Source organism: Antedon bifida, chromosome 8, assembly GCF_963402885.1.
Source record: "Antedon bifida chromosome 8, ecAntBifi1.1, whole genome shotgun sequence".
Taxonomy (NCBI): Eukaryota; Metazoa; Echinodermata; class Crinoidea; order Comatulida; family Antedonidae; genus Antedon; species Antedon bifida.
The window spans coordinates 14,002,746-14,026,920 of NC_136233.1; the positions used below are offsets into that span (position 1 = coordinate 14,002,746).

A 24,175-nucleotide genomic window follows, 5' to 3' on the forward strand; every position below is an offset into this window, starting at 1 on the left:
AACAAGTTTTTGTCATTTTATAAAAATATTTATCAAACAGGAACAATAACAGCCAATATTAGAGATTGTTTATTGTAGTAAATTATTATTTAGCTTGATAGGTTCTAGGTTTAAACTAGATTCACTATACATTCTAGTAATTCTTGCGTTTCACATGTTTTATTCTATATATAGATAGGCCTACAATTTAATCCAATCAAAATGATGACAATAACTGCGGAGTGGATCAAATTAAATCAACATAAACTCTTAGAAATCAGTGATTTTCACAGAGCAATACTCATTGTGTTTTACCAATGAACGAGAAGATATTAGCACCAGGTATTAAAAACACCTGTATATAGGTATTCTAACAGGTAGAGGCATTGTTACTGGTGGTGTATAATTATAATAAATGGTTATATACCATTAGTATCTCAGTATAAATGTAGTTGTGTTGGGCAGAGGTTGGTTAAGCTCTACCTGAAATATCAAACTTTATGTGACAAAAAATGTGATGTGCCCATATATGCTAAAACCTGTAACTTCACCTGTGTGAACAGAGCCTAAGGTATTTTAAGGCCTTTCATACCATGTACAAAAGTAATTGTATCTCTCCTTTCCTTTTAGGTCAATTTATTGCCAGAATTCCTGTTGATAACAAGAACAAAATCAAAAGACAAACAATCAGGAAAAGAGTGTCACAAATGATAACGATTTAGACAACACTTTTGTTAGTTTATCATACCAGGTAAGATTAATGAGATGAAAAAAAAAACATTTTATATAATAAAACTGAAATTACTGGGTTGACAATTCATTATACTTTAATTGTTATATACTAAATTACAGTAATATTACATGCATATTTAGCAGAACGAAATGTATTTAAAAAAAAGTAAAAACATTAAATATTATTGCGCAAAATTTAGCTGGCATGTTTGTCCCTCGTGGAGTTTGAATTCAACAGGTCACTCGGTTACACAACAGTTACAAAATAAATGTCAACATGCAACAGGTAGATATGGAACATTGCTATGGTAACGGACGACAATCAGGAAACTAATTTAGTACAATTATACTATTCAAAAGCACTGAGTAATAGTGTTTACACCTGAAAAACAAATTAAAAAAATATACATGTAATGATATGTTTGTTTAATTAATCAACCATTGCTACTGATTGGTAACAAAATTTTTTAAAATTTTATTTCGTTAAAAGCAAAGAGAAAGAAAGGCAAATGGAAAGTATTGGTTTTTATTGTTGTGAAAATTCGCCATATATTTATTTAACAATGATTAATTACAGAAGACGCAATCTATTTAATACTATCCCCCTCAACTCCACGATCTCGAACTGTATGGTACAATGCCTAGATAAAGAAAACGATATGGGCCACTCAGATTACCTTCCTTTTGCCTACTAACTGAAACAATAGCGCTATTTAACCGTACATGTTCTACCTTCCTTTTGCCTACTGACTGAAACAATAGCGCTATTTAACTGTACATGTTCTACCTTCCTTTTGCCTACTGACTGAAACAATAGCGCTATTTAACTGTACATGTTCTACCTTCCTTTTGCCTACTGACTGAAACAATAGCGCTATTTAACTGTACATGTTCTACCTTCCTTTTGCCTACTAACTGAAACAATAGCGCTATTTAACTGTACATGTTCTACCTTCCTTTTGCCTACTAACTGAAACAATAGCGCTATTTAACTGTACATGTTCTACCTTCCTTTTGCCTACTGACTGAAACAATAGCGCTATTTAACTGTACATGTTCTACCTTCCTTTTGCCTACTGACTGAAACAATAGCGCTATTTAACTGTACATGTTGCAGGCCTGTTCTACTCTATGTTCAGGACATTATGGGCATATAGTTTATAGTGATCTAGTGGGCAACAAAATTGTGATAGTCCTCAAGATTACTGTATATATGACGCCATGAAAGCAATATTTGGTAAACTAATAGAAGACGAAAGGATATTGTAATTAAAGGCTGCAGGTGGAGATTTTAATTAATAAAGAGAGATTTGTAAATGATGCATTCTGGGATATTATCATAATCATTATGGGATGTTGCAATTACTGAAGGCATGCAGGTTCTATAGTGGTGAAATAATTAATCAATAACAATGTAATTATATTTTAATTTATGATGAACTGTAGTGTAAAACTGAATATTGAATGTTTGTAATTACTGGTAGACTTGTATGAGACCACATGCTTTGACACAAAATGCAGTCGGGTTTGGAAGGCGGTCTAAACAGCCAAAATGTGGTGGTTTGGCGTATACCATGTACAGTAAGATGATCAAGTCCCGTGTTCATTTTGAACGTAGGGGAATAAGCTGTTAGGAGCTCATTTCACTAAGCCTTGGCATTATGTGGTAGGGTGGCCAGTCCATTCCACGAAGCCTTACCTGGTGTTTTCAACTAGGCATTCATCAGTTGTGAACTGAGAGTTTTTGGGAATTGAACACGGGTCTCTCTGTGAGACAGTGTCCAAACCCAACTCCACAATGTACAGTATAACCTGTATTCAGGGATACCTACTGTATATGTACTATAAGATCATTTCATTTGCAAAAAATGACTGCTTGGGTTGAGTTGAGCTTACATGTCAATCTTTAATTGTAAATAAATTTTGATTTATATATATATTATATTGGGTTCATTCTACCATGAAAAACCCCCCAAATCATTTTATGACATTGATTCATGAACGTTTTCATTCATTTAAACAGACACAGAGTAATCTACAATAAGATAATGGGGTCATCTGGGCCTTGTTTTTATCTGAGAACAGATTGGCTAAGCCCCACTGAAATTCTACTCCTGGAAATAATTATCTCGTATCGTTTGAAAATCCTCATCAGGGCAAAAATTAACTCTGATGGCCCAGATTAACTGGTTGCTTTTAATTTGGCCAGGTCTCAGCAGGAGGAGGTGCTTGCGAACACCTGGATAGTACTCGCGGGAGATTCTGTCTAAATCTCGGAATGTACATATTTAATTACTAAGTGTATAGATATAAATTACATTTTTCCCACCATGTTTGGTGTGGTAACAGAAACCTGCCTACTGGTTGATAATTTCTGGAATTCAAACCCAAAATTAAATTAGTACTGATGAGATTCATTCTGGTGTCTGATCACCGCGACCAATTATACAAAAATCGCTGTCGGCCGTTGATCAGTGAAAGAATAAGATTGCGCTTTAAACACACAGAGGTGGATTCCAACTTGACAGCTACGGATTGTATTCTCGTTGATAAATTGATTAACGAATATATGACTTGCCGTTTGATTATTCATCAAATGAATATGATAACGTTGTCAGAGTTGTTTTTAGGCTTGTATCACCACCAACCAAGCAGCCTGATGAGATACCGAGGCTAGGCCCCCGAGGCACATTATAGCATAGTGATGTTGTTACTTAGACCAGCTTGTGATTCTGGCGCAGTACATGACACTGGAATAGCCAATTACAATACTGCTATTAAAAGAATTATTTAATTAATAATGTAGTGTAATATTAATTATATTAATGTACAAACATTGGAATCTAAAAATATAGTTTACTCACAGACCGATGAGTGGTTTCCATAGATTTTATATATTACAAATCTAGAACTCATTTCTTCTTCACAAATCGGAATTGTATCATCTTAATATGTTTAGTGTATAATTGTTATGTTTAGTCGTATTCTTACAATACATACCTAGATGCTGAATTTACCAAGTATAATAAAGAAATGTTTTAATACCTAGGATTTGTACTCAAGTCAATTAGCCATTAGCACTCAAACTCATCAGCTCATTTGCATATATGAAGTTTAGGGTCAACTAGCCTAGGGTTAACTTTACCCATCACTGATCATACTACAAACCAGATGTGCTTCCCAGTTTACCATAAAGTTTTATCATTTTGGTAATTAACGTTAACTTCAGTATTTTCATAATTTTCGCTTGAGCGATCATTGAATTTATATTTACAATAGTAGTATTACATCAACAAGTGTCTCCATTAAAGTTTCTTTAACGCCTTGCTTGTATCTTCAAGAGTTTATTTTAGTGGACCCTATGGATGCTCAATGTGTTTTACCAGCCCAAAAGCCATGTAAATTTTTTTAAATACTTTCCATAGGAAATATTATTTTAGATTGAAAAACCTACTCATGTCTTTTTATAGGCCAAATTATTGAAACATGGCTTTCAATTTATAGAGATAATTGATTCCGTGGATAATCCGGCAGGATCCTGGGGTGTCGAGTGTCTGTCAACGAGTAGGTATCAAATATACAGCTTTGTTTTTCTTACCCTCTCCGTTTTAAGTTTCCCACAGCTAAATTTTACCGCCATTGTTCATTAGTGAAATTATAATAGAATTACTGATAAATTTAGATGTAATATCCAATAACAGAAGGCTACTACATTAGTAACCGTAATTTAAAAAACAAAAATTCAACAAAAAATGTTTAGAGTTTGTTATTTAAATAAATGTGAATAACTTTATTAAAATTACAAAATGACATATTCAAAGTTTGATTTTACTCCTCTTTATGTTTTACAGGTTTTGGGGACAATACATCTTTAAATAGAAATGATTGAGATGATGATTTTTTGTCTAGATTACATATTTGTTTAGAAAGTTTAAACACAAATGTTTAAAAAATGTATCAAAGGTTCAGTGAAAGTAACCTGGGCAAAAGTTTCTTTTTAATTTTGTTTTAGAAAACTTGTTCAATGTTTGTCCAATTTCACTTGATTTCAAAGGCAAGTATTATGAACAAGTGTTTTGTTATTCACTTTAATTTGACTATCAGTGTCGCAAGTTTAGCAAAAATGAGTGCAAATAATGAACTTGGAAACAAACTGACTTGATTAGTAAGTGACAGGTTCAAGATAAAACATTAACAGTAAGTTTCAATCAAGCTTAGCCTGCCGGAAATTCACCTAAATACTGCGTGATGTATGCACATGGACCACGACTACGTGCATGAGCCACGTGACTCATCCTTTACACTCACGATCGTTGCGTCTTTAGAGAGATCCATTGCAATTATCACATTTCCTTCGTATTATTTGCTCTGTTCAGTAACTTTTCCACGCTGTTTGCATGATTAAAACTGACTTCTCGCGCTAACATGAATTCCACATGTTTTCCTGATATTCGTAAACAGTTCTCTGGTTTTTTTTTCCATGCGGAATACATAGAAAAACCTGGAAATTTCCAATGGGTTTCTGGATAAAATGAACGATACATTTAACAAGATTTGTTGTTGATATAAAGTATGATCTCCTCAGGAAACGAGTCAAGTTATTGCGGCAAATTAGATTATCCACTGAACTAGAAATAAATGGCAGGACACCACCAGCTAATTGTCCACTGCGCAGGGTTGTAGGTCCTTTATTAACCACCTGATAATACTTGTCCTTGTCGTAACAATCTATAAGAAAACAATGATATCGTAATAAGAAAGTATTCGATAGTATTTCAATTTCTATGATTTTTTTATATTTTGTGTAATATACGCACCCAAACTGTGCATTATGGTACATAGCCACTTGTTATAATAATGAATATTTTCATACTTTAATATAACAGCAATCCATGTGTGTAAAGTGTGTTTTTTAAACCTTTGTATGGTCTCAAAGCCTTCCAAGTCACAATGCTTTGGAGAATCTTACAAGTATGATAAAATATGTTCCGAGTTCAATAGGAAAAATTAATTCATCACTATCAAATTGCTACTGAGCAAAGACGACAAAGAGCTTATTGTTTTTCTTAAATCCCTATTAATTATTTTTATAATTTACTCAATTAAAACAATAGAACAGTTTTTAATTTATGTACAGTCATCAGACTTGATCAAAAGAGTCATTGTGGTATGTTTTTTATGGGTTCTGCTTTTTTTGGCATTGCTTCACAGCGCTTTACTTGTTTTACTAGAATGAACTCATCAATTATAGAATATGTTATAACAAGAGCATTATTGTTTCCTTTTTGTATATATAATAATTAAAAATGAATCGTAGCTATGATTTGATGAGGACAAATTATTAACTGTTAGTAAGCAAGGTCAAAAAAAATAACAGTTTGCTTACGTATTAATTCAACACTCAATCAACAATTTCTGAGAGTTTTTGAAAAGCATACAAGTTTGAATTTTAATTAACTTTGATTGTTATCATTGTACAAGTTTTTAAAGAATCTAAAAGAATTCAACTGCGGAATGTTCACGCATGGATAATTTAAGTATACAATAAGTGTTATTTCGCTATTGTATGATATCCATTTTGGTTTGTTTTCCGGCCAAGTTCTAGTTGCTAGCTGATTAACTGCTCGTTATTGTCGTTGTCGGAAAGTTATAAATATGATTTGCCTCCGTGTTAATCCTTTTTAAGTCGACGACTGGTAAAGGAGCCAGGGAATCGGTTCCTAAAGGAAATACAGGCACAAAATGAAGGAAGTTGCTACTAGCCTTGTTTGTTGAGAAACACAAAAATGAAGGTCGTTTTTTGTTCTACTAAGTACTGTGGTTTATGATTGATTAAAATATGAATTATAATGAATAAACATCACATTTTATGCATAATTCTTTAATCTCTATAAAAAAAATTGTATTTTTTTTTTGCATTTTATTACTACCTAAAAAGATTAACTACCTTAACTTATAAGTATTAAAAAAAATCATACTTAAAATGAACAGTCTATGAGAAAGCTATGATCAGATGCATTCCCATTTCCTCTCCTACTTTTTAATATCACCTGCCAAAAAAAAAACATAATGGTTGGTATACCTTGTGAAGTTAAGAAAGGCCAAAACTTACGTACTCTGCTAGAAATTGACACAAAGTCATATTAAAAATAAAATTATGAAAATATATGATCACAAACTTTAACATTTGACTGTTTCAGAACCTTTAAAACTAATATAATCACAACAAAATGTAAGTTAATATATAGATAAGGAGAAAGAAATAAAAGAAAAAGGGAAAACAACTCCTTTGTAATTAATCAGAGGCGCATTCTGATATTTCATCATTTGAACCTGTTATAGAAACACAGGTATAACAAAAAATGTAAAAGTATGCAATAATTCATGCAATACCAAACAAACATGTGCAGATTGAAGTCATGGCAGTTATGACAGTGAGATTGCAAGATTTGCGAGATTTATCTCATGTGGGAGTTACAAAACAATGTGATAGTGTAGCCTTACCAGGTTAAAGTTCATGACTCCCCTAGGTCAAAGTTCATGATTCCCCAGTCTTTCTCTTTGTAGGTTAATGGTTAAAGTGACCCACTTAAATGTTTAGGTCATGTTTGTTCGAATGTACTTTTTGATTTATGTTTTTTTATTCAATTTTATTTTTATATTAGTGCAGGTACATGTCAAGATTTCAGATAAAGTGTACACCTCTGCCAACCAGTACTACTACTACTAGATTATAATTATTTATATGCAATGATATGTTATAAGTCTTGAATCTAGAAACAGTCAATTCCTAGCCATCTGAATGTCCCAAGTTATATCACATGCTTAAAATTTAATGTTAATTTTTTTTTTTACAAATTGTTTTACCTGATTTAAACTTTAAATATTTTTTGCCTATTTAATCACCTATTTAAAATTGATATAAATGTTTTAAATTTTTTTTATATATATTGTATTCTATACATTATTATAATTATAATAAAACTAAAACACTTCCTTATTATTTTCATTAAGAAAAAAATTATAAAACATAAAAATGTTTCTTGCATTGACCTTGGTTCCTTTCATTTAATCTGTTTAATAACTCTTTCTTCCGATTATTTCCCCGCTGCGAAGGGCTTAGCAATAAAACATTATAAATAACATTGATATGGACGGTTTGCTGAGGACTTAAACAGGCATATAATGGAAAACATGTGGGAAAAAGGATTCCTTTTGAATTGATTTTTCTTAGCAACATTTTTCCTTGGTTCCTTACAAAGGGATTACTAGGAATAAGTCACCTCAGAGTCAAGGGCATGTGGTTTTAAAATTTTATATTTAAAGAATGGAATAAAAATTGTAATGTGTTTAGTGATTGAAGATTGTAATATATTTATAATAATTATTTGTTAGGCCCCAGCCTGTTTTCTTGAGCCCTAGCCTGTTTGTCAGGCCCCAGCCTGTTTGTCAATATCTGTTTGTCAAATACTGTTGAGCCCCAGCCTGTTTTTTTAGCCCTAGCCTGTTTCTCAGGCCCCAGCCTGTTTCTCAGGCCCACGCCTGTTTGTAGGGCCTATAACTGTTGCCTGCTACATTAAAATAAAGCTTCAGTACTTGGTATTATATATTTTGAGCCAAGACCCAAATTCTATCATTCTTGGAAAACTACTATTTTTACTATACAGCCAAAAATGGAAAAATTATTGTACGGCATATCGTTTTAAAAAAGTATACCCTTTTAAATATGTTGCTGAAACTTTTACAGCTGACCAGTGAAATAGGTCAATAAATAAACCAGGAAGTGTTAATTAATGTAAAAACCATACTATACTACTCAACTTGAAATAAAAACATTGTGATTTAATTTGACTAATTAACTTCAAGTACTTTGTTTTTCTACAAACTTTGCTAATTTAATTTATTTTCTATCCTAACAATTGAGAAAATTAATATTGTTTACAATTACTATGGTAATAATACAGTGAGAAGGTTCATACAAGTTGTAGATCTTCATTTGATACTTGCCCAAAGTAATTATTTCTTCGGGCTGAGCCATGTCTATTGTGGACTAGTGAAATCCGAAAGTTGCTACTGTAGACACTATTTCTGGTATTCTTTTTTTTTTTTCTGGGCTAGCATAATGACATGTGGGCTAGTAATATTTTCATTGGGCTATTATAGGACAAACACAACTGTATAATTGTCACTTCATTGTTTTTGGTTTTTTTATACTCCTTTATTTTTTATACAAAACTTCACTTCCCTCTTAAGATCAAATTAATTTCCTTATTGGATAGTAAACAACTGGAATTATGAAAATCTGTTAAATGACTTTACACAGCTTAAACAGAAAGCGTTCATTGTTCTTTTTTTGCGGAGGCTTATTCTGGGTAATAATTACTATACTATATGTTCTTAAAAACTAGTGAATGATAGTTATTTAATAGGATTTTTGCATTGGTGATTAAACATGGTTACTTTTGAATACGTCTCTTGGTTGAATGATTTTAGAATAAGCGAAACGACTTCGTGGAACAAAGCCTTCATGACTTCAATAAATTTACCTGGTTGATTGGGGCACAGACTACCTTAAGAGAGTGTTCTTTTGTTTACACTCTTTTCAATTATAAATAAACGGGTCAAAAGGGTCCTACAAAATTTGCAAGATAATGGAATCTGTAAGACTAAATCAGATACCTGCATTGCTGTGTGGCGTCGTCGTTTCAATGAATTATAAAATTACATTAGGGTCCTCCGGTATGCTACTATACTGTACATTATTATTTAGGCATTTCGCCAAACTTTTTCGGTGGTGTCTGATAACTTTGGTCTTTAGTTATGAACTCCTGAATTCATAAATGTTTAGTTACTAACTAAAATAATATTTATTGATTACAAACTTGTAAAAAAAGAAGAAACAAAACAGTTAACTAATTAAATTTAATTAGTGTATGCATGAAGAAATTCTTTATGTTATATAACAGTGATATGTACTTCCTATGTACACAAAGAATTGTGCCTCTTATGTAATATAGATAGATAAGCTTACATTTTAATTAAAAGAAGAGATAGAGATATGACATTGTATTCTGGTCAATATGAAACAGAAGTACAGAACATGGTGTTAGCTTGTTCACATTTAGTTTTAATTAGACCTTACTGACATCACACTCACAGTTTTTAAAAGGTTGTACTATCACGAATAAGGCATGGGATTCGAACCCAATATTTTGTGGAGGATCATGTGTTTGTGTTTGATATGTCAGATTTGGTAAAATCAGTCAATTTAATCAATCAACTCACTTTCAATCATAAATAGGTAAGAACAAGAATTGTGTTTGTTCCAAAATGATTGAATAAAGCATTTTGAAATGACAAGGGTACAACATTCAGGTATTTAATCTCTCAAATACTTCTTAATAATTACATGCCTTGCCTAGCCAAGACTGATCAGGAAAAGAACTTAATATTACTCTGATCTCATCTTTCACAGTCATTAGTTACCACGGCGACGGCCTTAAACTTTTCCCCCTTTGGTGATGGAACATAAATTAATGAGATTTTTGACCAATTAGGAAAAGGCTTGATACCAGGCCAGTAACTTTATGGGTTATTTTAGGTAGATAGCTAGCCCCATCTGGGAGGTTGTCATTACTCTACTTAAATTTCTAAAACCCTTGATAATTGCTCTATTGCTGAATATTGTGAATTATTACACTAATCATAAACAATAGTAGGAACGCATCTGTTTTTATCTATAAACATTAACAAAAGTTATTCAAAACTTGCATGTTGGACAGTTTAATGAATGAATAATACAGTTCTTCATTAAACATCAAAAAAATATTTACAGTTCCATAGACAGCAGAAATAAAATGGTGCAGTCGCAAGAAAAGGAACAATCTCTTTGCGGGCCACAGGGTTGTCAAAGGCCTCTGTGAAAAAGTGATAAAAGTTGAAACCTTACCAACCTTGATTTCTAACCAACAAGAACATTTTTCCCAGGCTGAGGTCTATATTTTTGGCCCAGTTGATCTTTTGAAATGTTCATTTCTGTTTTATTTCATTAATTGTAAAATTTTTTTTTTTTTCAAACACTGAAACAGTAAGCTGAACTTTTAAGATTTATTCATTAAAATCTTTTATTTGTTTTGTCATTAACTTTATCATATTTTGTTAATTGTTTAATTTCTCCATTCATCCATTAACGTCTTTAGTCACCCATGTATTTAGTCAATCATTCGTAATAATTAATTTATCCTTCCTATTCACTGATATTCTTTCCCAATTAATTATATAATATTATTATTTTCAGATTTTGGCAGAAATTTAATTCACAAAGTACAGAATGTTGATAAATTGCTCTTAATTTCAACGGAAACGTATATGCATGGTTTCACAAGAAAGTTCAGGTATTTATAAAACTTAAATAATTAGTGATCATTTAAAACTTTATTTTTAGTTAGGTTGTTTTTATATATTTTTTATTTGTTGCCCACTTAAAGACTCGTTGATAGAGATTGTCTCGTGGCACTTTCCGTACCTAATCAAGCAATACTAATCTTGAGTACAGTATATGCTCTTATATATTATGGTCATATCCATATCTTTGAAATATTTTTTTTTATTGTTAAAAATTACTACTGGATGTGAAAGTGTGTAATTAATCTTTGAAATTATGCTAGTACTTTAAATTGTATAGTAAAAAGAGACACCAATAAAAATATAGTAGAACTATTTTTTTCAGTGAAAATAAGCATCTAGATGATATATTGTTTTAATGTTTGGATGGCGAAAATCAATATAATGATATGAAATTGTAAAAAATGTTTGTAGTTCTAAAAAGAACTGTTGAGCTTCTTTTATATTTTTGTCGGGAAAGATATTGCATCAGGTAGCTGTGGTCTAGAAAATGGCAAAGGTAATTGTAAGCAAAGTTTGGTAGGACTAATGTGTGAAAACTAGCTATAGATGATGCCTAAAGAAAAGAAAACATAATTATGGTAGAAAATTCATAAAAACGATTTTTGTTTTTCATTGATTGTGGATGTTAGTCTACTTTCAATTTTTAGCAGACCTTATTATGTATTCCAGATTGTGAACTTACAATATGAGTCATGAATCTTGGACACAGGTGTGCGTTCCAGCTTGTGGATCCAGTCCTTCCGCTGCGTTTTTCTCAATTGCTTTTTCTCTCGCTCATTAAAACTATTATTTTTCCGCAATTAATGATTTACAAACCTCTGTTTTGAGATCAAATGGGTTCCTAACTGATAATTCAATTTTGTTTTATGTACCAAAACAAAATGGCTATTCTTTAGTGGAGGAATCAGGATTTTGAAATACATACAGCCTTAACAATTGTAAAATTGATAACTAACTATTATGTCTTACTTTTTGCATTGTAATTTTTGAAATTTAGGTGGTAAATAATGAGAGGAGTGGGGTTGGAATTTGATTTGCCAATCTTTTTGGACTGACAGACAGACTGACAATTGTTTATTCCAGATTTGTTTTTTCAAGATAGCCATGTACTCTTAACGACATCTTGTTAATTAACTTTTTAAGATAGGTTGCATCCTGGTAATTTAATCATTAAGCAAGTTTATGTAATTACATAAGTCTCAAAAGTAGATTAGAATCCATTTTGTCCAAGGTTGAAGCTACTTCAAAATATATTTAACTAAATTAGTTAGTCCTCACCTGTTTCAGTAAATGCGATAATATTTTATGTCAATCAATATGCACTTAGGTTTTTAATTAGTTTCAAAGAATAAAAGTTGATGAAAGAATTAATGGTGCTTCCATTAAACTACATTTTAAATTACATGATTTATAAAATGTCAAACATGAAACAGACTGAAAGAATAGATTTCAGCATGACTGTCCTTAGAAAAAACATATTTCTTACAAAAAAAAGTGTTTATTAATTCATTTTAGTATGAAATTCCAATTAATGTAGACAGCCCAGGATTTTCTGTAGAAGGACACCCCAAGGGTTACTTTTTGATTGCATATTGTCAGTCGCTTGGGAAATCGTTTACCACAATTCTTTTGAAGTTTATGACGCCCTTCTTAAGTTAATGGCAGTGTATATAGGAAGTTACCATACTTGATTACTTGGTTGTAAAATTGAACTAAAGTGTAGTGGCCATTATTAGATATTTATATCTAAAAACGTTATTTGAATGCTTTACATTTGTTTCATTTGATACAAGTATACCATATCTATTTTGTTGCTAATGAATTAAATGGTTCTACTTATTTGAGGTGGTTACTGAAATGGTAGAATAGGAAGCATTCAAGTTCCGTCAAGTTCCGGTTACCGTGCATTAGTTTATGATAAATTGAAACAAAATGTATAATTTAAACAAAATGGCATAAAATAACATGAATGTATCTTTTCCAAGTAATACATAATTATTGACTAAATCTTTATTATATACAATAAGTTGTTTAGTCAAGGAATAGAAACTTATTAAATAACTTTTTATGAACTTTCATATTACACTTCCTATTAGTTAGAGGTTTCAAATATCCATTTTTACAATGTAATCGAAAGCTTCATTCCCGGTCTTGTAGGCCTAAACAGTGCTATGATTATACCGTTGATCGACATAATTGTTTTCTATCTTGGTCAATCAACTACAACTTTATACTGTGGGGCTTCATTTAGCAATCTTTTCTTTTATTCCTGTTGCTTTTATTATGGTAAAGAAGCTTTAGCTACCAACTCAACGTTGATAGGCTTGAGGAAATTACCTATTGTTTAGTCGTTGCTATTGTCTTTGATAATCCAGGCCACTTCTTTTATGCAAATAAGTTTTATCTTTTAAAATGATCTAAATCCATTTTAAATGAAATAAATTGGCTATGCGTGAAATAATAAGTAATAAAATTATACTAAAAAATTTCACAACTAGTGATTGGGTTTTTACCAAATCAGTTAATTGGTAATTTGAATGGCAGGGTTTGAAAACATAGGGTGGTTGCCAATAAATTTAGTGTGGCGTATAATTACAATTTGATAAATTCTAAAGAGGCTTCCTAGGATTGATGACTGTTTAACAGATTGTAGGCTAGGGGAAAGAGAATAAGACTAGGCGTGGTGGGATGGAAGAGATTGGGCTAGGATAGGGATGGGGAATTTAGGTAAGTGGAAAGATTTTGACTGGTTGGTAGATATTTAGGCTAGGTAAACCTGCCCTCATGCTCTTCACTGACAATTTAATTATTGATTTACAAAATAAAAATTCACATTTCAAAGATGTTTGTTGAAGATAACCCATTGACCAAGCTTTTGTATACTTCTTTCTATTATTAGCATTTATAACTAGAATAAAGCCACCATACTAATGAAGGAGTGGCCTTTGTGTCTACACACTGTACATCAGCCTTTAAATCTATCTACTATATATTCTTCTTGGTCACACATTAATTTTTTTTTAAAGTGATTAACACAAATTAACAACATGCAAAAGCAGCTGTACAGATATCTATTGATTGCGACATTTAATTAACACATTTACATATGCAAATGAGAGTTAATCAAGTGTGAGAGTTGACACAGACTAAATAGTTCGAGTAGGTCCTCAGCATTATAGTTGTTTTTCAAATGCAAATTAGCGGTTTTGGTCTGTATTTAATTAGGTAGTTGCATGATCTCTGCCTGCTAAAGCTATTTAACTTTGTAGCTTTTCCAGCCCCAGAGAGAAAACGCTTAATCCAGGCATTTTTACCAGGTTCGCTAGCTATAGTTGTATCACCCATGCAGCAAGTTGAACTGTTGCAAACGGATAGTTAAAACATGCAAGACAATTACTAGTCTAGACATTAATACACTCAATATATTAAACTTGTATAAAAAAGGAATTTATACGGCCACTTTTTATAGGACCATTGGTGAGCCAGCCCTCACTTTTTAAAGTACACACATTACAAATTGAATTTACTTGGCAATAGAATGGATCTGATACAAGTTTACTATATACAACTATAGATCTAGTCATTAGTATGTTACGCCCAAAGATTGTAGCTGGAAGGCAAAATACCTTTATTGTCTATGACCTATGACACGGCATATAAATTCCAGCGATGATGGTGGATTATGAAAAAGTAATTACTCATTCAAAGGTAATTACTTTTTTACTTTGTGTGGAAAAGTATCACTAGGCTCTGTGGTTTTTATGAAACAAAACATGGTAATGATAAATATGGTCAAACTATCTTTTCATTTTACAAAAAATGTAAATATAAGTTTTTTTTATATTAATGATCTTACAATATGTTCACAATAGTTTTATCATTACAACTTCTACTAAGAATTTTTCACAATGGAAAAAGATACAGATACATGTGTTTGTTTGTTCTGGGTGTGGTCACCCAGTTTATGTTAAGACCAGGTTCCAGTATCCCTCTCCATAAGAAACCATAACTCTCCTTTAACTTGTTATAGCTTAGCCAGTTCCAAAAGTTGAATGCCTGTATGGCTTATTTATTAACAGATTCAAAATATTTCAAAATTAAAAAAGCGGTTGATGTTAAGCTGAAATCCGCCTAACTTGCCCAGAATCTGTATCTATCTTAACGGAAAACGTCCATCTGCTCCGCACTTTGTGTACTGTAAAAGGTCATCACTTTATACACACACAAATTTTAAAATACTGGGAACGCAAGAAACATAATTCATACGCAGATGATAGTCATGAAAATGAACGATGCATTAATCAATTGCAACCCAACTGATTTACATATGCAAATTAAGTTAACTGTAGTCCTAATCCTTCCACTGATCCTAGTTAGGAACAATAGCTTAATCCCTCTAATGAAAGAAACGATCTTAAATAATAAAGGTTGGAATACAAACAATTGTACCAATTGTCCAACAGTTTAATTGTCTTTCTAGTTTTCATTAACCATTGATTGTTTAAAGTGGGGTGAAGGAACAATGGGGTTTATTCCGAGTTAACTAACTATGTACAGTTAGAATTGCATTCTCATAAACAGACCCAGTAGCCGAGGAAGGTTCTCGTGTATGTTCACATTTTTGGACGATAACATTTATAGGCAAGTACAGCAAGACTGTTTAATTTCGTTTTTTTGGTTAAAATCTAAGTTTTTTGTAGAGACACAAATTAGATAATATTGTTTGAATGGTGAGGAATAGAAAAAAAAAAGAGTTTAGTTCTTGCATGCAGTAATGGAGTGACGCGATAATTTTGACAGAATTCTTTTGGAGAAGGAATCCTCTCTAAAGACTAGCCAATTAGCTGGTTAGGCCACAATAACCAGTTTAATTTTCTGAAAAGTCATTTTCATTTTGGTGTTTGTAAGGGTCTTGGGTGGGCTTATGGCTTTCTAGGTGTTTCGGGAAAGTTGACATCATAATTTTATGTCACTGTAAATTTTGGACACATTTTCAATCAGTAACAACTAACATATAAAACATATTTTAGGTATTAACATGACCTAATGGTCTAATAAAAATAATAACTGTACAGTAGGTAAATAGCCATCTGGACATGAGATGACCTTCCATTAATTGCTTAATTTTACTTCGTTAAGATTATATCTATGGTGACTAAGAAATCAACAAGTCATTAAACGCTACCTAACCTTGTATCACCTGGGTCTTTGTCGATATGTTGCAAACTTCCAAGATAATTTAAATCTATTTGTCTCTGTTTTAATTTTCATTTCAGTTCTAGTTCTTTTGTATTAATTGCAGTAGTCCAGTATTTATTTAATGTTTTTAAAGTTGTAGAAATGGTAGGTAGAAATGTTTAAATTGCAACATTTCATGTCCAAAGTTCCAAAAATGTTTATTCTTAGGAAAAAAAACTAAACCTTAATCACAGATCATTGCTTCATTAAACTGAAATTATTTTCTATTTTTACAGTATACACAATATTTCAGTTGAATGGTGAAAACTAGAATAAAGATTTCAAGATAATTATGTTTATCTAGGAAAGTAATTGTATTTATAATTAGAGATTGCTAGGAGTCTTTATAATTGATAGTCGGGTAAAAAAATTGAATGCAAATTGTAAAAAGAAAGTGTAATGTATACCCTGGTTGCCATCGTAAGATAATGTAAGCCTAGCTAAGAGATAATTGTTGATTAAATAGTGGAAGCAATTTGATTTGCATATGATTAGAACGGTAGAAACAAAATCAACAAGAAGGTAATGATGATGCCATTATTCCAGTTCTGGGTGTTAGCAAATGTAAATAAATACAACGCTTCTGATTGGGGAACGGCGTGATTGTACCAGAGAGTGATAATTGGTGCTTAGGCCTAAGGCAGGTAGTGTTTATTCATCTGAATCAAGGCATTATTTTACACCCCTGGTTGGTTCTAGCCTGGGATGATTTCAAAGAGTGGCCTGTGTTTAACTTGTTCTGATTTGCTTAATTGGCATTAGAACAAGGACACAAGGAAGTCAGCATTCCTTGGTATCTCACTTGCTCTCCCACTATCTTACCTGCTCATTATACTGAATGATTTCATTTGATTCTCTGCTGGAATTATCTCACTCTCTCTGTATTGGATTAATTACACTACCTTGGTCAAAGGTAAGAAAAAGCTTGTCATTTACATAATGGTAACATATATCTTATTTTTAATCTTCTGTGACTGTCACTGAATTTCAATGCTGTTTTTTACTGTGTTATGCAAAATTAGTGTTGAACAAAGTCTTTAATTTTCTTAGAAGACGGATGACTTATTTACATGTGAAACTACATGTGAAGTTGTTTTTACATACATGCTTATTTATCATGATCCTGTTTTTCAAAACTATTTTTTTTATGTTCATTTGCATATGTAAAACCTAATTTAAATACCGATTTCCAAATTCCATGCAAATGTATTAGGTAAGTATTCTGTATTAACATTATAGTAAACAAATAAATACATACACAAGTTTTATTTCTATAATATTATTTTATTACGATCATTATTACATTTGTAAGTTGAAAAGAATGTTTGAAATATAAATACCTTTAAACACACTGTATAAATATATCTGCATAAAATTAATGTTATATGCAGTATTTTTTTTTTTAGAACGCTATGAATTCAGTGCTGCCTTTATTACTAGTAATTACAACTTAAGAAAATGTTTTACTTTAGAGAAAGAACGAATAAAATTCTAATTAGTCATTCCAATTTTAAATGTACATTTAGAAGTAGAATTTGCGATCTGCTTGGAGTCAAAGACCATTAATTTTTCTTCTCTCTCATAAATCATCATCATAATATATTATCCAAAGAATCTGGATTAATTCTTATTTATACCATATTTTTAATTAGCATTCTGAAATATTTAATATGTAATTATAATATTAGGCCAAATAGAATTGATTACTAGTTTCCTATCTCCACCCTTATGTTTCAGTCTCATGAATTAAAAAAATCATTACTTTAACTGTATTTTCAAATATTTTTCTTGTAAAAAGCTCTTTTTAAAAATAATTGTTAACACACGATGATGTAATATCGCATGTGATACAAGCGTGTATACACTTATTATTTATTGTCCCTTTTTATGGGTCACCAGTAACAATACAATATTGTTACTTGTAAACTATTCTTCATATATAAATTATAGCAGTTTTACACACAAAAAATATTGGCTTTTTCACCTGAAATCCTAAAAAAAGGGGCCTGATATGAAATTTGATATAAATTATCTGTGATCTTACCCCTCACTAAATCTATCCTAATTTCCAGTACAGTCAACAATCAATGGAGGCTCGAACTTTTTGTCCTTTACTTTGTATGTAGGCGGCACGAATTTAGACCACTGACCACGATAATGTCCGAATATGAATATGATTCAATTCAGTCAAACTTCTGTCTTTATTATGTAGAGGCCATACCTTTAGACCACTGGCCATCAATATATTCATGTCAAATTGGATAGCAATGACAGCAATGTAGGCCTATACATTGATTTTTTATTATTTTACAAGAAATATACGGGTATTGCTAAACTGCGCAAACTGCGCAAACACTGCGCAAACTGCGCAAACACTGCGCAAACAACAAAAAAAGCTGCGCAAACCTCCTTCAAAACAATTATTATTGATTAAAACACAACTAGAACTATATAGGGAGACAATTTATGAGAAAAAAAATTTGAAATTCCTTTAAGTTTGCCTTTTTTGGGTGAAAAACTTCAATTTTTGGGAAAATTACTGATTTCACAGCGCAAACAACAAAAAAAGCTGCGCAAACCTCCTTCAAAACAATTAATATTGATAGAACACAACTAGAACTATATAGGGAGACAATTTATGGGGAAAAAAAATTGAAATTCCTTTAAGTTTGCCTTTTTTTGGGTGAAAAACTTCAATTTTTGGGAAAATTAATGATTTCACAGCGCAAACCCCAAAAAAAAGCTGCGCAAACCTCCTTCAAATCAATTAATATTGATTAGATAACAACTAGAACTATATAGGGAGACAATTTATGGGAAAAAGAATTTGAAATTCCTTTAAGTTTGCCTTTTTTTGGGTGAAAAACTTCAATTTTTGGGAAAATTACTGATTTCACAGCGCAAACCCCAAAAAAAAGCTGCGCAAACCTCCTTCAAACCAATTAATATTTATTAGAACACAACTAGAACTATATAGGGAGACAATTTATGGGGAAAAAAATTTGAAATTCCTTTAAGTTTGCCTTTTTTTGGGTGAAAAACTTCAATTTTTGGGAAAATTACTGATTTCACAGCGCAAACCCCCAAAAAAAGCTGCGCAAACCTCCTTCAAACCAATTAATATTTATTAGAACACAACTAGAACTATATAGGGAGACAATTTATGGGGAAAAAATTTGAATTTCCTTTAAGTTTGCCTTTTTTTGGGGTTAAAAACTTCAAGTTTTGAGAAAATTACTGATTTCACAGCGCAAACAACAAAAAAAGCTGCGCAAACCTCCTTATCAATTAATATTGATTAAAACACAACTAGAACTATATAGGCAGACAATTTATGGGGAAAAAAATTTGAAATTCCTTTAAGTTTGCTTTTTTTTGGGTGAAAAACTTCAATTTTTGGGAAAATTACTGATTTCACAGCGCAAACCCCCAAAAAAAGCTGCGCAAACCTCCTTCAAACCAATTAATATTTATTAGAACACAACTAGAACTATATAGGGAGACAATTTATGGGGAAAAATTTCCTTTAAGTTTGCCTTTTTTTGGGTTAAAAACTTCAATTTTTGCACAAACCTTTACAGTAAATCTGTGAAATCTGTAATTTTCTGTTTTTCACCCAAAAAAGGACAAACTTACAGCAATTTCAATTTTTTTTTCCCCATAAAATGTCTCCCCATATAGTTCTAGTTGTGTTCTAATAAATATTAATTGGTTTGAAGGAGGTTTGCGCAGCTTTTTTTGGGGGTTTGCGCTGTGAAATCAGTAATTTTCCCAAAAATTTAAGTTTTTACCCAAAAAAAAGGCAAACTTAAAGGAATTTCAAATTTTTTTTCCCATAAATTGTCTCCCTATATAGTTCTAGTTGTGTTCTAATAAATATTAATTGGTTTGAAGGAGGTTTGCGCAGCTTTTTTTGTTGTTTGCGCTGTGAAATCAGTAATTTTCCCAAAAATTGAAGTTTTTCACCCAAAAAAAGTCAAACTTAAAGAAATTTCAAATTCTTTTTCCCATAAATTGTCTCCCTATATAGTTCTAGTTGTTATCTAATCAATATTAATTGATTTAAAGGAGGTTTGCGCAGCTTTTTTTGTTGTTTGCGCTGTGAAATCAGTAATTTTCCCAAAAATTGAAGTTTTTCACCCAAAAAAAGGCAAACTTAAAGGAATTTCAAATTCTTTTTCCCATAAATTGTCTCCCTATATAGTTCTAGTTGTTATCTAATCAATATTAATTGATTTAAAGGAGGTTTGCGCAGCTTTTTTTGTTGTTTGCGCTGTGAAATCAGTAATTTTCCCAAAAATTGAAGTTTTTCACCCAAAAAAAGGCAAACTTAAAGGAATTTCAAATTCTTTTTCCCATAAATTGTCTCCCTATATAGTTCTAGTTGTTATCTAATCAATATTAATTGATTTAAAGGAGGTTTGCGCAGCTTTTTTTGTTGTTTGCGCTGTGAAATCAGTAATTTTCCCAAAAATTGAAGTTTTTCACCCAAAAAAAGGCAAACTTAAAGGAATTTCAAATTTGTTTTCCCATAAATTGTCTCCCTATATAGGTCTAGTTGTGTTTTAATCAATATTAATTGATTTAAAGAAGGTTTGCGCAGCTTTTTTTGTTGTTTGCGCTGTGAAATCAGTAATTTTCCCAAAAATTGAAGTTTTTCACCCAAAAAAAGGCAAACTTAAAGGAATTTCAAATTCTTTTTCCCATAAATTGTCTCCCTATATAGTTCTAGTTGTTATCTAATCAATATTAATTGATTTAAAGGAGGTTTGCGCAGCTTTTTTTGTTGTTTGCGCTGTGAAATCAGTAATTTTCCCAAAAATTGAAGTTTTTCACCCAAAAAAAGGCAAACTTAAAGGAATTTCAAATTTTTTTTCCCATAAATTGTCTCACTATATAGTTCTAGTTGTTATCTAATCAATATTAATTGATTTAAAGGAGGTTTGCGCAGCTTTTTTTGTTGTTTGCGCTGTGAAATCAGTAATTTTCCCAAAAATTGAAGTTTTTAACCCAAAAACGGCAAACTTAAAGGAATTTCAAATTTTTTTTCTCATAAATTGTCTTCCTATATAGTTCTAGTTGTGTTCTAATCAATAATAATTGTTTTGAAGGAGGTTTGCGCAGCTTTTTTTGTTGTTTGCGCAGTGTTTGCGCAGTTTGCGCAGTGTTTGCGCAGTTTGCGCAGTTTAGCAATACCCGAAATATACATCATGTTGTTTTAACTGCAATTACTGTTAGTTTTTTTACATTAGTATTTTTAGTTGCTTGGAAGGTCAATGATTCTCTTAACAATGGCATTTTAATACAAATTCCCAAGATATTGATCATATATAATCCCTAAAAGTCATACATCCAAGTCATCTTGCAAAGTATTTATATACTATTTATAGTTTTTGATTTAATTTTAATGTAATTAATGGATTGAAAATATGTGTTATTAATTGTGGTGTTTTCTTTTAGTTCCTTTTCCTTTTGTCTTCCCACAATTTATTAGCTTGTGGTTGAAATGGAAGGATAGATTTGTTATGATCAATTACCATCTTTAAATATGAAAAAATATATGGAAAACTGCCAATGTTAGAACAAGATTGGTAAGATTTCTAGAAATTTACCTGTAGGTTTGTGTCCTGGTTTGGAACCCCTTGTGCCAAATGTGGTCAGTCAGTTACAGTACCACTCCTATTGCCTATCCCAGCCATTTACACACTTTTGGATACATGGTGAAAGAAAATTGGGGGAAAAATGTATTAATATTTAAATTGTATTTAATTATTGATATGAGGTCAACAGGTGAAAGTTGGAACCTACCTGTGTGAAATGTTTGCAGTGTGGTCAAGGCCAAACTGTCTGGAATTCTGACCTACCTAATGTTTGTTTATGTACGATATCTTGAGCTTGTTTTTATCATTTAAGTGTTAAACAAGAACAACTATTTGACAGAAGAATGTTTATTTTGGTTGTTTGATGAGAAATTGTTGCATTAACACCCAGATTATTCCATGTAAAGATGTACTGTCCCTTCCCCCTCCAAAAAAACATGAAAAATAAATATTAATAAATCAGATTTTAAATAGGCCATTTTGCAGTTTTTTTTAAAATAAAGTTTTTCGCTTCTGTAGAAAATAAAATGAACAAAAATAATTATTTCACTTCTAAAAAGACAAAAAAAAACGCTTGATTTTAACCAAAAACCATTGTCTGACAGATAATGTAGGTATTTTTGTGTTTTAAATTACATTTTTTTTTTCGATCCAGTTTTTGGTTAAAATTAATAACTATTATGTGACATTGAAATGAAATATTCAACGACACAAATTGTAAAAATTATTTTTTTAGGTGGACAATATATCTTATAATTTCAGTCCAATGCAAATTTTTCAGATTATTTATTAAAAAGTAATACAAAGTTACTCATTCTCATGAAAAAAGATGTTTCACCTTGATGAGCTTTATTAAACAAAATGTAAATCACTGACTAGCCAGTTTTAAAAAATGCTTCAGACAAGATTCAATGAGTTTCTTTTACTTATTATCACCGTGGCAACTGATTAATGTTGATAAAGAAGCGGATGTATTTAGATGGATGTCCTGACAACCCAAGGAGATAAGATATTCTAATCTAATTTTTGAAGAATTCATTTTAAATAATAAAGTATTTCTCCTTTTTTTCCCCATTTTAAAACTATTTCAACATTTTCTGGTCATTCAGTGTTGAGAGAGGCATGTCTGTACGTAGAGACAAAATGGTGATGTTTCTCAATCAAATGCAATTGAATTGAAATGGTATCTTATTCTTACAATTATTTAACAAAAATAGAAGTTAAATTTAAAATGTCCCACATAGGCAATTTAAAATAGACAATAATTAATAATTTTACAGAAAGTAAAATTCTATTTCTATATCTAAACTATAAATTGTAAATATGTAAATTGCTTCATTTTTGCATTGATAATAAACATTAAGTTAAACTAGAATTTAATTCGTCACTTTGACGAATTATAGGTGATCATTTTTATCATTTTAATGAAATTAACATTTTTTAAACATGCACGTACGTTAACATACGATCGTAAAAAGCTGATGTACGCCATCCTATGACATGATGCATATACACTTATAGTGCTGAGTTGTACCTATTATGTGTCATATACAATATATACAGTATATACTGTATATCTATATACAGTGTAGCATAGGTAAAATTATGGGACCCACATCATGTTCAAATTTGTTGGTATGATGGAATTATCAAAATAAACTCGAAGATGACAATTTCGAAAGATAATGAATTGAGCAAATAAATATAAAGATTGGAAGAGAATTTGATACGTAGAAGCGCAATGCGCGCTCATTGAAATTTGTATAACTTCGACTAAAGAAATCTAAAAACTACGTTTTAACTTCAACTGGCCATATTATAACATCGCAACATCCGATAGGCTTAATTTTTATATGAATTCATATCTACATTTCAACAGCTTTCATAATATGTTATAATCTTCAAGGTCACCTTTAATTCTGAAGAGCTATTAGATATTCAAATGTATGGTGTAGCTAAAATTACACGACCTAGGTTATTCAAGTTTTTACGCGTGATGACGTCATCAAAATAAAAATGTTTACAACCCATGAGAAAGATAATCAATTGAGCAAGCACATTCTAAAATTTTTGCGAAAATCGGGCTCAAATAACGGAGATGCGCTCTACTGAATGTGATAACCCACACAAAAAGATAAAAATTACTAATTTTTAAATTCAAGTGGCCATTTGATGACGTCATACCATTTTGTACGTCTAATGTGTACATGAATATGTAT

At 31.2% G+C, this 24,175-nt stretch overlaps 1 protein-coding gene across 3 annotated transcripts in view; it reads left to right on the top strand.

Moving 5' to 3' along the window:
• LOC144851133 (zinc finger homeobox protein 3-like) overlaps positions 1-24,175 on the top strand; it is an 84,564-nt gene that overhangs the window by 12,208 nt on the left and 48,181 nt on the right. The window contains exons 2-3 of one of the 3 annotated variants that reach the window (XM_078708675.1): positions 610-730; positions 11,009-11,105. The gene's annotated coding sequence lies outside the window, so the exon portion shown is untranslated. Of the gene's footprint in view, positions 1-609; positions 731-10,948; positions 11,106-16,619; positions 17,270-24,175 lie in introns of those variants that run through there. The other 2 variants (XM_078708676.1, XM_078708677.1) reach the window with 2 other exon arrangements.